The sequence below is a fragment of the Serinus canaria genome, chromosome 1, assembly GCF_022539315.1.
Source record: "Serinus canaria isolate serCan28SL12 chromosome 1, serCan2020, whole genome shotgun sequence".
Lineage (NCBI taxonomy): Eukaryota > Metazoa > Chordata > Aves > Passeriformes > Fringillidae > Serinus > Serinus canaria.
In genome coordinates, this window is record NC_066313.1 from 76,337,206 (window position 1) to 76,352,513 (window position 15,308).

Sequence of the window (15,308 nt, forward strand, 5' to 3'; positions counted from 1 at the left end):
TTATCCTAGAGCACAAAACGAGGTTTGACATTATGTGACATACACCAATCCCAACAGCTTGAGTACTGATATTTGTAAAGTTTACAAATTACTCGTTCGTTTTTCTCTTTTTTTTATGATTTTGGACTTTTATAATCCCATCTTCCCATTTCAAATATGGTTGCTGCAAGTGGAAACACTTCAGAAAACACTTCAGAACTGCTTCCAATTATATTGACCTTGAATTATAAATCCTTTTCTGGCAGGATAAGCTGGTTACTGCTGCACCTCAACTAGGGCTGGTTGACTGAGAGCTTCTAAACATGAAGGTGAGCAATAGTGGGTGACAAATTATGTGCATGTACAAGGCTGAACCCACATTTGAATATGATCCAAGGAATATGTGGTTTTTGTGTCCTGAGGGATTATATATGTCACATGTGTTCATTTTATATTGTGAACAAGTAGTAATGGGACCCTACAAAACCTCTGAAACAAAACAGGAAGAGGTATTTGAAACAAACTCTCCATTTGCAACAATAATTCTGTATCCTTTCCTATGCTATATAACACACAGTTGTATATCAACTATGTGAGAAAGAAAAATTGCTTTAAGCCAAAATAACCAATTTTGAAATTGAAGAGCAAGTAAGGACACTGTATGTTTACAAAATAAATTTGTAATGTAAGTGTTCTCAATAAAAGGGGGCTGTTGTTTTTACAATCATCTTTTATTTCTGGAGTTGCTAAAATATTTACTACTGTATGGCAGTCAGAGAAAACCAAGTGATTATTGACGTATGCTCTAATTAATAATTTTCCTCTTCCAGAACTATGTTAGCATCATCATTACTCCTATTTTAATAGCAAAAGATGAAAAAATGGGCATAATTCAAAACTGCTGCTTAGTATAACATGGATGGGTGCGTAGAAAACCAGACAAAATCAAGCAGACAAGCAGAAGTAAAATGATTAATGATTTCTTCAGAAAGCACCATTGATTTAATAATTTGGGGTTGAATGTGGTGCATTTTGGAAAGCCCAATTAACTGCTGGTTAGGAGGAGATAACTGTGTGGAATGCCCTTGCTGAGTGTATAAAGACAGTGGTGTCTAAAGGTTAAAAATGGATGCAGGAGAAAATGCTTGGAAACAATTCAGGGCTGAACATGCATGAGGTCAAGTGTGAAAACTGCTTCCTGCTTATTCTGTTTTTATCTCCAAGCAGAGAAGAAATCAATAAACCTGTATAGTGCACACTTCTGAATAAGAACTAGCCACCCCATCCTGAGTAGTCCATTCACGTGAGCTCCATGAATTGACAAGAATAAAAAAGAAAAAAAGACCTTTTTTCTCCATTGACACAAATTAGGAACAGTATTTTACCTCTTCCCTTTGGTGCGGCTTTAGACATGGGTTAGCTCACAGCCATTGCACACCTGAGAGGGACACAAAAGGTAACCTTCAGCAATTTGGATATAAAATAAAAATACATCAAACAAACTGCTTTGGCTTGAGCAGACTCTGCAGGTGAAGCTGAAACATCCCAGAACAGGCAGAATACTTCCCCTAATTTACGGAGCAGCATTCTACCATCGTCTTTCTTTCCTTCTTTTTAAACAAAGGTGATTGCCTACAGGAGCCAAGGCAGACCCCATTCCACGAGTCAGTTCCTTTCAGTCAGTGCAGATGATTTTCTTTTCTCCATTAGCAAACATTGATTTTCCTAGTTTTGTTTCTTTGGACTCATACCCTGCAAAGCTCCACCTGCTCCCATTGTGCTGCTGCAGATCATCAGGAACATCAAGAAAAAAATGTGACAATAATAAAGGCTACTTACCTGCTGGTTTTGAGCCAGCAGAGAAAGCACAAAAGGACAAAAGGATGCAGAATAAAGATGCTCTGGTGGTTCTCAAAACCTTCCTCTATTGTGGTGCCAGCAGCAAAACTTGACAGTGGTCAGCAGAGACCTCTGCCCGACGCTGTGGCTGGAAGTATCATTTCAACTTGTGGTCTCTACTTCTCCATCTGACTTACTCATCACTTGTAAAATATTTTAGGTAGGCACCATATTTTCTACTGCTATGCTGCAGGGAAATGCCACACTGTGCTGTTTAAACCCAGTCTAGGTAAAAGAGGCCTATTTACTTATTATTGACATGCAAGGCAGCAAAAAGCATTGAAATATCTATTCAAGACAAATGCAACAGGCAAACCACAGCACTAGATGTTGAAAGAACCTTAAGGAATGCTCAGATATTTCTGAAGATCCTTCTCTAACAAACCCCGGGAAGTTTTAATCCCATGCCATCTCGCAGTCCCCTCGGCAGCCGGTGTCCTGCAGTGTAACCTGGGGGTGTCTCAGCCTCATGGGAGCCCTGCTGCTCCCCCCAGCCTGCTGAACCACAGCCCCGGGCCCTGGCATTTCCAGAGAGCCATCTCTGCTGTTTAACTTAACCCAGGGTCCTCACTTAAAACATCAGGATGTGACTGTCACACCTGTGTCCTCATGTAACACGTGTGTTATTTTGCCGTGTGCTTTGTGGCCCCCGCTGAGCAATCCTGATGTGCTTGTGTTGGAACTTGGGCTTGGCAACACAGTGGGGGAAAATCCTGGTTTGGTCTCTTGTTTTGCAGGGAGAGCAGAAACTGATTGAACTTTTTTATTTTAATTGAAGTATTTCAGGATTTAGCTACAACAAAAGGCTTTTGCAGAGCCATTCTTTTTCTGAGGCTTAGAAATATACGTTTAATTTCCATCCTAAATTTATTCATGGCCACATTTTACCCACCAGTGCTTGCACAAGCAATGTTCATTAGTCTGAATAACAGCTATTTCACAGGCTGCAGCACTAGAGGCCTGGTAGGAAGCTCCAACAGCCAGGCAGACTTGTGGGCATCCTAAATCCATTTTTCAAGGAATTCATCAAGGCTGGAGGAACAGCTTGGTGTGATAGCTGCATGGAAGCCAGACTCTCAGCTGGGGGGGAATGCTAGCAACAGTAGGAAAGATTTCTGGATGAAAACCAATAAATGCATTGTTACACAGGATTTTACATGCAGAGGGACACAGTTAGCTTCACTTGAGAGTAGAAGCCAAATTTTCCTGGGCCGTTATCTATCTCCCACACCTGATGCAAGATGACTTCCAAGGAAAGAGAAAAACTCTTCAGAAGAAAAATCTTCATCTGGATGTTTACCTCCACTAACACAGAGTTTATTAAACAAAAGGAAGAACAGATTATTGCTTCAGTTTGCATGCGAGAATGCTTAATTCAGCATGGAACACTTTGCCAGTGTCCATGTGGCCTCCCAGGGGAGCCTCTTTGATAGCTCATGTGATAAGTGAAGAAGTAATTTGTGGGTTTGTATCTGTGAGCTGGTTTTGCTAATTTATAGTCCTATTGGGAGGCAGCAGCCTTTCTCTCAGAACACAACCTGCTCCTCATTGCTGTGTCCTCTTCTTCCAACCAGGGTCACTTGAGAAGTTTTCAGCTTCAAGAATCTGCAGATGATCAACAAAACTCCCATGGAGTCAGGGCACCAGTTCTCTCTTCTCAGGATCTTCATCAGCTCTCAAATGAGGAAAAAAATATCTTTTTCATGCATGGCTAAATCAAATAATCAGAGACTTCCCTGGCACAAACAGTGTTGACACTCTGCTCTGTTTTATTGCCTATAGGCTAGATATTACCTTGCCTAGGTATCTCCAAAATTTAGTGTAAGGTGTCCAAGTTAAGCCACAATTTCTTTTTGCCACTCCTAGAGAAGTCCTGGAACTGCTACTGCTCCTCCTAAACTGCCATAAGCCTGGAGGTGCCTTCACAGACGTGCCTTATCCATACTGAATTCATTTCCAGTTTTTAAGATTTCTGCATATACCATCCAGTTCTGACTGTTTGCCTAACAAGCAACATTTTCTTACCTAAGGTTTGTGAATCAGCTTGCTCTACCTGAGAAGGAGAAAATAGTTTTCATAATTTTTATGTCATCACCTTTTCAAACCCCATCAAGAAAAAAATCTGAGTATTTATCATTTTTTGTTATATTTATATAGACCGAAAACATTCACTGTTAGCTTTGGTTTTAAAATATTGCCTTCTCAGAGTTCACTGATGACTTCCAGATAGTTGGGAGCATGTTATGGCTCTGGCAGACATCCTGGGAAATTTATGAGTGCAAAAAATCTCCAGTTCTTCAGGGGTCTTTGAATAAACTTCCATGCCAGCATAAAGAAAACAAGCAGCAAGCTGCTGTTGGTAGTAAGGGACCTTATAAGACTGCCCTGGGATAGGAGGTTCTGGAACTTAACAACCTTTATACTCTCAGTTCTGCTTTTAGAATGTAGATGCAAATAATTGTGTGTGGATGTGACCTGAGATCAAAAAGAATGATCTGTGGAAAGAGATTTATGTGTGTGGGTCATTTCTCAGCTTGGGCAGGGTAAGTCAGATGAATGAGAAGTAGTTTTATTTAAAAGCGTATGGCAAAATTAGGAAATATTCCTGCTGAAGTCAGACTCCTAAGATTCCAGGTTTGTACAGCAGATGATGTAGTGCCAGGACTGTGTCTTGGAGGAACAGACCACTTGAGCTGCAAGTCTAGCTAGTAATAGGACAGAGCTTCTGCATAGATGCGAGGCAGTTTTTCTCTGGAGTTCAGAAGCTGATTAAGCTCTCATGTTTCAGGTAGCCACATATCAAAGACAAACTTCTTTCAAGATGATTCATGATGTTTATGCATATTTTGCTTGTCAGATGGGGCCCATGCTGGACTCACACAGTGATCTTATACTTCCATACAGGATCCTGTGATGAGGGGGATTGGAACTAGATGGATCTAGGGTCCCCTTCCAATCCAGACCATTCCATGATTCTAGGAGGATCTGCCCTTGGTTTGCTGCTTAAAGGAGAAGGCCACATGGAATTTGGCTGCTGTTGAGAGAGTCAGTGTCCAAACTGAGCTTTGAATGTGGGGCTGTGCCAAAGATCCCAGATATTTGTGTGTGTGGGAGGACAGAGAAGGAGGAAGAGCCCTGGTGGCAGAGGTTTGTGGAGTAGGAAGCACCTGGGTAAGTCTGCCACTCAACAGTGGCATTGTCTGGTAAGCTGAGAAGCCCACCCAGCTGAGTTGTGTCACGTTTACCCCATAAACTGCAGACTGCCAAGGGACAATCCTCAGCCACTCTACAGCCACAGATACATTCAGATTTCTGTAAGTGAAAACTTTTCCATAGTTTTCCATAGGCACTTTCTACAGCCCAGGGATGAGTGCTGAGGTGTCTTCCAGTGCTTCAAAAGAAGCTGATTTTGCTAAAAGACACTTTTAGTTGACAGTAGGCACAGTGAGCCTTCCTTTGAAGCTGGCAGGAGCAAGGCAGTAATTCATTGCTGTGAGCATTACCAAGCATTTTGACAGGGCAGGAGCACTTCTGCTCAGGGATTTGGGAAAGTTCTCCTAAGCAGGCAGTGTCCCAGAACCCAGCTGCTGGAGGGGCACCAGGCTGTGTGGGCTGCTGGAAGGAGCTGAAGAACCTTCAGAGCCTGGCACACGAGAGCAGGGCATGGGTGTCACTGGGGACCTTGTTGGGCACGTGAGATCTGCAGCACTGCCGTGTGCCAGTGGCTTTTGCAGGTGTTTCCTCCAGTGCCTGGATGCCTGAAAGCTGTGTCCCACGGGCTAGACACCTCTGCAACAGCAATTTAAAAAATGCTCCATTCCTGCTGGTGTAGAGGCTCTCCACGTCCACAGTGGTGTGGCCCCAGGCTTTTCTCCATAGGAATTTAAAGATACTGGGCCTCAAAGTCCTTTAGGGAAAGATTTCCTCCTTCTCTGCATTTTAAAGCATCAAGGAGACCTGAGCTTAGCAGAAACTGTCAGATAAATTGTTTTTGTGTGTCTCCCAGATATATATAAAGTACCATCCTTGGCAAGGAGAGCTTTCTCTGAAAACAAGTAGATGGTAAAATAATTATTATTTGGAGCCTGAAAGGCCTGACTTTGCAAACTCACAGTAATTTTAAAGCAAATCTACTCTTAAGTTTGTTGTAAGTGGGTTCTTTCATCACTTATCTCAGCAAAAAAACAGTGGCCAGGGCTTTCATGTTTGGTAGCTCATATTGCATTTATGTTTACATGTCCCGCAGTGCCCCTCACCAGCAGGAAACAGTAAAATAAAGAAAAAAAAGAAATGAAAATCTGCTTCTATGCTGCCTTGTTTTGTCTGTTGTTACTAACAGAGATTCACAGGAGAAGAGTAGCAATTAAAACTGCTGGAGGCACTCTGGGTCAATTTTTATTATTTGTGACGCTAGGAATGAAATGCTAATAACAGGTCAATGTAGCAAAGGTTTACGACTCCTGCCAGAGAAGCCACAGCCCTATTTTCACTGAGATCACACAGTTTGCTGCTTCAGGGAGGCATCATGCCCAAGAGGACACAATCAGTGACAGGTTGCCCCAGGTGAGCACACAAAAGCCATAGGACACGTCAGGTATGAAGGTATTTGGGAAAGATAAGCAAGGATCCATTTGTGTTGGTGGTAGCTTGGCCAGAGGTGTTTTATGTAGTGGACAAGAAACATTTGAGACCTTCATAGCACAAAAAAATGCAAGGAGAAACTTGTTACTGCCCTTCTCTCTTGCAAATGATGAACCATTGGTATACCAAATCACCCAACCAGCTTCATGGCAGCTGGCTTACAAGACTCACAAAGCAAGGTGAAGAAAGGGATGAAAAAGCACATTTCTGAAATCAGGAGGCCACACGTCCAGTCCCTGAGTAGACCTTGTCAAATGTCCCTGGGAGCTGTGCAGTCTTTTTGGGCCTCTTGTTTTACTTGGAGATCAGACAGATTTCTGCTGGCTAGTCCTATTCTTTATTCTGTCTTATCTCAGTAAAATGGAAAAAGCTTTTTCACAATGTGCCACACAACACAAGAACTATTGTTCACCACAGTAGTACAACAAACTGTATCAGAAAAGGCTTGTCTTCTACTTCATGTGGTATTTCAATATATATTAACTATAATTCTATGAAATACTACTATGATATCGTGGAAATAGAAAGCAAATATTGCTAGTAGGATGGTTCTGATCCAAACTGTTGCATCTCCCTTGTATTGCTTACTACCTCAGAAGACCAAAAAAGGGCACAAATACTATTAAAGGATTTTTTCCCCACTCAAGTACTGAAAGTTTTTCTTGTCGTTGTTGCTAAAGACCTAACCATAAAACCAGATTAGCTACACTGAGCCAATCTAAAGATCCAATATCCTGTCTTTGGCAGAGAGCAATGACAGATGCTTGGAGAAGGCATGTAAGAAATAGCACATTTATAGAGTGATCTTTCCCCTGGTATGCACTCACTGTTCCCAGCAATAACCATTTAGGAGTTTGCTGTGCCAGCCGTGGCATCCAGACCATCATGTTTAATGAGGAACTCCTCTCACTGGGCTGTCACCAGGTTGTTGTAATTAGGTCCTGAGTAATTCTGTGCCAGCTGGAGCTGGGCAGAGTCCAGATGCCTCCTGAAAAGGGCTCGGAGGTGCAGTCCCCAGGGCAGACCTCCTGCCTGGCACCCTCCTGCAGAAGGAGGAGCTGCTGCTCATCCACTCTTGGGGCAGTGGGCAACTGAGTCTCGGGCCAGCCTCCAACACACCCTGGGCACAGGTGCTCTGCTACCCATTGCTGTTCCTTGGGGTGACATGGCAATTGAAGAAACAAAAGAAATAAAGGAAGAAATATAAAACACAAGCCTTTCCAAGAGCCTTCCTGAAAACTTACGGTCCTGTTGGTAAGATGGAATTTTGCATGGTTCAGGGAGAAGAGGTAAAACCTATGTACACTTCCCTATGGTTTACTGATACAGTTTTCCAGGAACAAAGCAGCCTTCTTTGTGAAGGTGTTAAGTGACTGAACAAAGGTGATGGCCTTAAACTGAGAGAGAGTAGGTTTAAACTAGATATCTGGAAGGAATTCAGTGATGTGGCACTGGCCCAGGTTACCCAGAGCAGTTGTGGATGCCTCATCCCTGGAAGTGTTCATTGTTTGGTGGACTTTGAGCAACCTGGCCTAATGAAAGATGTTCCTGCCCATGTCCTGTCCAAACCAAACCATTCTATGATTCTGTAAGTCTGCGATCCTTGTTTCACCCCACTGTGGAAAACAAGGGAGGGAACATGTACAACACATAAGAGACAGCAGAAAGCACCTTCAATTAGAGAATTGCTGCTTTTGCTTTCTACATCTTTCACCCATTGCTCTGTAACAGAAAAGCCTCAAGACAGACCAACCTCATCTTTTCCACTCTCTCAACATATCTCAGACTCATGTGGTTCTTGTACATCACTCCTTTTCACCTGACTAATCTTAACTAATTCTCTGTGCTGACAAGCTTGTGCAGCTTCAGCCAGATTCCTTTGTTTGAGGAGAGCACTTTTATTGAAGAGGTTCACACCTGAAATAGAGCAGGGTGTCACAGTTCTGGTTCTTGGTTCCAGTAATGCCCTTGGCTTTCAAGCAGCCTGAAATACCTGATACACCATCATCTACAAGAGGAAACGTTTTCCCTTTGTGCTCTAAGGAATGAATTCTCCCTCTGACTATTAATTTTGCAGTGCACTATGCACTCACTTGCAGGTGTTAGTGAAGATAATCTTTGTGCCAATTAAAGCTCTGACTTGGCACAGAGACGATACAGCTTTGCAGGTTGCTTTTCTCCTGCCTGGAGAACATATGTTTCCCTCTTATTTCCACACCTCAGCTTTGGGGACAGCACTGTGATAAACAGTGGCACGACCTGTCTTCCTGAGCTGTTCCCTATGATTTTAAACAGAAGTTACTGGAGACACATCTGAGGCAATGGTTGTCCCTGATTACCCAGCCTTGCACTGCTGATGTGTGAACTCTCTCCTACTACCATGTGTGACTCTGGCCCCAGTGTGGTCCCATGTCCTTTGCAAATGACCCCTAAAGGGGCTACCACAATGACCCCTGAGGTGGGTGCCCCTTTCATGGCTGCACCCCCCGCTACCGTGACATCGCTGGCACCTTAAGGACCAGCCCCATGTCAGCTAACTACCATTAGTAATGACAAAGGAACAGCAGCCTCCTGCAAGGCCCTGCCTGCTCACTTCAAAAGATGGAAAGAAAACTAAAATCTGCAGGAAAGCTCCATACAGATTTCCTGAAAAATTATTTTATGCATCGAGCATTCTACCTTTGCTGCTGTCCATTGCACAGCTTTAGGATTTGCAGCCTTTTCAGGGCTTTCTTAAGTAGACACACTCAGGAAAAAAAAAAGCATCCACACCCTCCTCATCCTCTTCTTTGTGGGTTGAGGAAAGTGATGCATGGGAACAGGTGTGGATGCCTCATCCCTGGATGTGTCAAAGGCCAGGTGTGATGGGGCTTTGAGCAGCCTCATCTAGTGGAAGGTGTCCCTGCCCATGTCTAGAGCCATCAAACTAGATGATCTTTAATGCTCCTTTCAACCCAAACCATTCTATGATTCTATGACCTTTCTCTCCTTCATCTTTCCTCTGTGCTTTCGCTGCCTTAATCCTCTCACCACTGCACGACTCAAACTTTCCTGAAGCCTGCTTGCCTTTATCAACAGAATGATCACAGAAATTCCCAGCAATTCCTTCACATGGGCTGACCCTCAGCTCCTCCTTCTCAACTGAATGTTGGAAATGGAAAGAAACAATGGAAGATTTTTACGCTGATTTGGGCTCCAGATTACATTTCCTGCTGATCAGTATCCCACTACACACAGGAAATAAAAATCTCTCTCTCTCTCTTGTTGCTTCTCCAGCACACAAAAGCTGAGCACTGCAGGCAGTGTTTAACTGTGATGCCAAATGCAAAAGACAATCACAAGAGCAAACCTGCCCTTGCTGCAAGGTAGCAGTGCCTTGTGTGCTCACAGGTTGTGGGCAGCTTCCAGTGCACTTACAGCAATTTGCAGATGCAGATGTGCTCTGGAGTTTTCAAATGAAATTCATGTCCAATTCAAGCTGACCAATCCCTTGTTGAGAGTTTATCTGGGAAATGTTTTGATATGGCAGAAAGTCTTGTGGTTCATGTTAGATGAACCCTTGAGGAGGAAGCCCAGAATGTAATTAGAGGTGAAGATGTGGGCATGTAACTGAATGTGGGTGAACCACAACTGGACAAATCTCTGCACACAGCTGGGAGCTGTGCCCATGTGGGCATCTGAAGTGGAAATGAACCACATTAGTCCAAAGTCCATTGCATCTGTCCATTAGGAGGGGCATCATGGGCTGACTGCAGGTGCAGGGAAACTTCATGCTGCTTTTAGTGGGCATTGTGCACCATTCTGTGCTTTTCTTCCCTTCTTTTCCTCTTACTGTAAAAATTCTTATGAAAAAAATTACCCCAAGCACTCTCTGTTTTCTTGAGGAAGCACAGAAAGCAAACTGTACTTTCAAATATTTCTCAAAATGATTAACTGTCCATCAACAAATATAATCTGTTATGGTATTTCTCATCTAACCATAGCTTGTAAGTGAACATATGTGAATACTTGCAGCCAGGCAAAGAAAATCTAGAAACGAAAAACAGGCATCATGAAAAGCAGGCATCACTGTTCAAATTACTGAGCAGAATTTCTGTGTCCAAGAAGTGAAACATGTATTTATCTTGTGGCATATGATTTTTGGCATCCATTTCTTCAGCTTTAGTATCTGGATTTTGAAAATGGTCTCACTCCTGAATTTTCCTGAGAATTGATATGCAAATTTAAACTGCATTCCATCTGACATGCAAATATCATAGTCACTGGAGATACAGAAAATGGAATGCTGTTGCTAACTCAATCTTCTATTACAACTTCTGTGCAAATCATATACAAGTGGGAATTCAAATGTCATTAGTTTCCCAAAAAGTCATGCTTCCTCAAACAAAATCAAGCAGTTTTTCTAGAAGTACTATAAGGTTAATGAAAGGTCCCTTGTTATATAATGATGGTAGAAATATCTTGTCTCTGCAGCGTCTAAACACTCTACAAACCAAAATAAGTAAACCAACACTAAACCACTACCACAATAAGGATCAATCTACTTTACCTTGTGTGAATGTATGCAGAGAACAGTGTAAAATAACACCGGCCCTCTAGTGTCAAAAAAGAGTTTACATTTGTCATAGTTCTGGGATACCTTGGTAGAAGGCTCAGCTATCAGAAATTGTTGAAATGGTCCCTTTTTGGCAACCCTGTCCATCTGCAGGGGAATATAATGTTTGATTACAATTGTGGGTGACTGATCGTATATTAAAACACTGTGCTTAGATTAGCTCAGAAAACAGAGATTGTACAAAAACCTTCTCCTGATGAAAAGCATTGATTTACTTGAAAATAGAAAGGGTTTGGTGAAAGCCGTCTGAGCCCAAGTTGACTGCTGGTGTATAGACATGTGCTTTGTTCAGCTCAGTCACCTGGGATAAGGCAAGGAGTGTATCTCAGCAGCCATAGTGTGAAACTGAGGATGGCCTGCATGCCATCTGTGCCATGGCAGCAAGGCTTGTAGAAATATTGGGGGTTAAAGAACTGCTCACACCCCATCTAAGGACTGCACGAGGTGGAGGGAGTCATACCTAATACAGACTCATCTGTAATGACTCCTCTTGGGTGGTTCTTGGTGTAAATTGCCCCAAAATGCCCAACAATATCTTGTGGCAGATCGGTTGGAGTGTCACACAGCAGAGCCAGGGCTGCCCGGGCACTGGGTTCCACAGATGCTCAGGCAGCAGGGAGAGAGCTGCTCCTGAGACAGCTTCTAGCTATCAGCTCAGCTGCTGCCAGAGACCATAAGAAGGGCCTCCTCTACTCAAAGGACTTAGCACCACATAATTAAAGGTGCGGGTATGAAGAGGGCTGACGTGTAGACCTGTGGGAGCACTCTTGCCATTAGAATAAAAGCAAGGTTATTTGGGTTTAAACATAGATCAATATAAAAAAATCTTTAAACCGAAATAAGCATTTCCACAGGTATTCAAAGTGATTTAGAGAAATCAATTTGCAAGAACAGGTTAAATTTAAGCTGGTGCAACTTCCTCACATAGATAATCCTTACAGATACACACTGAATTGATGAATGCATATGAGGCTGAAATACATCTGTAGGCCAGCATCAGATAAATATCCTTGATGTTGCTGATGCAACTAAGATGAAGGTTTTAATACCTGGATTTTTAAATCTGGGGCATTTTACAGAGCTCAGAAGAAGCAACTGGGGGAGGATTAAACTGGTCAAGTTCAGAGCATTGTACTGTCTGGTGGAAGGGCTGGACCCGAACAACTGTATTTGACATCTTCTCAACCACAGCAACCAAACCTGCTACAGGATCACACCCTCAGGAATGTCTGCAGCATAGGAGTGGATAAACTATAGACCTAATATCACTGATCTAAAAGTGTTGGCAAGAAAGCTTAGGCAAGCCTTTCTGTGTCTGTTGGCTGCTCTTGGCTGCCCAAGCACCATGGGGACAGAGGTGACCCTGCCCTCACAGAGCAGCCTAAGGGCACCTACATATTATCATCCATTGATGAAATTTTTTGAGCTTTAACTCTTCCCCACTGTGGGTACGTTGAAAAAGTGGAGTTTTGTCATGGAGGCAGAGGCACAGCTGCATCTCCCAGCTTTGAGAAGGAACTGATTGTCTCCAACAGCTGAGTTGGCAGGGCCAGCACTACAAGCACTTTCAAACTCACCACCAAGTGTCTGGTTGCACTGGAGGACTTGGCAGGCAGTTGACAAGGAACTGGGAAGAATGATCTGACTTGGAAGGATCTTAAAAGATGATCTAGTTCAAGCCCCGTCATAGGCAGAGACACCTTCCACTAGACCAAGTAGCTGAAAGCCTGATCCAACCTGGCCTTGAACACTGCCAGGGATGGGGAATCTACAGCCTCTTGGGGCAGCCTTTTCCAGTTTCTCATCACCCTCAAATAAATAATTTCTTGCTAATATCTAATTTAAATCTCCCCACTTTCAGTTTAAGGCCCTTAACTCTTGTCTTGTCAATACAGGCCTTGATAAAATGTCTCTGCCTTACTTATAATCCTCTTTTAGGTACTGGAAGGTGCTATGAAGTCTCTCCTGAGCCTTCTTTTCCTCAGGCTGAACAGCCCCAGGTATCTTCATAGGAGAGGTGCTCCAGCCCTCTGATCATCTTCATGGCCCTTCTCTGGATTTGCTCTAAGAGATCCTTGTCTTGTTTGTGTCAGGAACTCCAGAGATGGACACAGCATTCCAGGTGGGATCTCACCAGAGCAGAGTGGAGAGGCAGAATCCCCTCCCTCTACCCGCTGGTCACACTGCATTTGGTGCAGCTCAGGATATGGTTTGGTTTCTGGGATGGAAGGTCACATTCCTGGGTCATGACCAGTTTTTCAGCCAGATGAACCTTTTCCTGGAGGACTTAAAAAAAAGATTGGGTGAATTTTTATGCATGATAAAAATGGATGGGGAAAATCAGTTTTTCATAACAAAAATATTAATTTTTAGTCAAATACAGGAAATAGGTTTTGATGAGATTTAAAAACTAAAAGTAGAGACAAAATGTGAAAGCTATTCATTTCAAAACAGGTGTGTTTGAAAAACAGAGACATTAAGAAAAGAAGTAAAACTTTGTTTTCTTAGATTGGTCAGAACAACTGAGAAGCTTATCTTTACATAGAAACAGAGATTTATTTATTTTTAAATAGCCTCTAAAATAAAAAAAAGGAAAACCCCCAAAAACTAAAACCCAGTGTCCAGGTAACTACTTTCTTTTTCTTTTTCTTTTTCTTTTTCTTTTTCTTTTTCTTTTTCTTTTTCTTTTTCTTTTTCTTTTTCTTTTTCTTTTTCTTTTTCTTTTTCTTTTTCTTTCTTTTTCTTTTCTTTTTTTCTTTTTCATCTTTTTTTTTCTTTTTTTCTTTTTCTTTTCTCCTTGTTTTTAAATGTGCAGTGATCAGATTCCCCACTCAGTATGCATTTAGAAAATCTGAGAGGAGAAATTACTTGATCTATAGAACACGTAGTTCTATAGAATAAGTGCTGAGAGAAAAAAGCAATACTTACTACCCTTATAAACTGTCATTATATACACATTATAGTGAAATCATAACTGTTGAATCCCTCATTTCTTGGCAGGACACACTGAGAATGGAGAATATGTGTAGACACTGTCCATCCTACATGAAATTGGACAGTAAAACATAAAAGGAAAGCAGAAAACAGGGCATGAGAGAGAATGTAGCACCCAGCTTCTCTGCCACTGAACTCACTGACCAACTCTCTTCCTTAACCTTGGGGGGAGAATGTACTTACCAACAGCAATCCCACCAGAGTGACTTCCAGCATGTGGACGACCCAGTCAGAACCTGACTGCCCAAGTCTCTAGGGACACACTGATATCTGCTGGTATAAATCAGTTTGTTTCCAACCTCAGCAAAACCTTTCCCAAAATAAAGTAACTCCTACTGAGACACTGGAGGCTTGTGCCCCTTTTGGTTGATGCCTGAATTCAGAAAGAAGAAAAGGCTAATGTCAACACCTCTTCAGGTTGATGGACAGTGTTTGGGGTTTTCTTCTCCCTTTCCTACATGTACTAAAGACATTTTTTGTGTTTACAGTAAAAAACCTATACATGAAACATACTTTTGTAGGTGCTCAGGTAATTCACCCAAGTTCCCCAGGGCAGATATGCAAGTCAGGTAAAAGTATGAAACCAGTAAGGGTACTGGAATAAGCATCTGAGACAGGAACCTGTGGAAGGGGGATAAAGTGCCACTGCCTATACACTTAGCTCACTGATGGGTTAATAACTTCATGCTTAGAGGTTCTTCGTTGAGAACAATGGGCAACAGCTGCTAATGGGGTCTGACACCAGTGCCCTTGGGATGAAGAGGAAGGTTAATTGAATTCTAGTGAGGCTCCCTTTGTGTTTCAGAGCAATTGAACAAACCAGGGCAGCCAACTTCCCAGCATCAGCCTATGTATTGTGGCAAGTTCATCTGTGGTGTGACTAAATTGCCTTCAATAGCAGGAATGAATTCAGCCTCTGAAAGCCAGATTGAGGGAGACTGAAATAATCCTATTGGAAATTTTGATTGACAACTCAGGCCAGTGTTTATTTTTGGTTGGGGAAGTATTGCAGAAGGAATGGGCATTTTGGATAGGAGGTTGCTTGCTGGTCCTCCAAATGCACTCTTACAACAGCCCAAACTCTTCTACTTCAGTTATTCATGGACACTCTAATCTGCATGGGCATGTTGTGAATAAAAGAAGAGAACAAAATAGATTTTTCTCACAAAGTTATTCACTT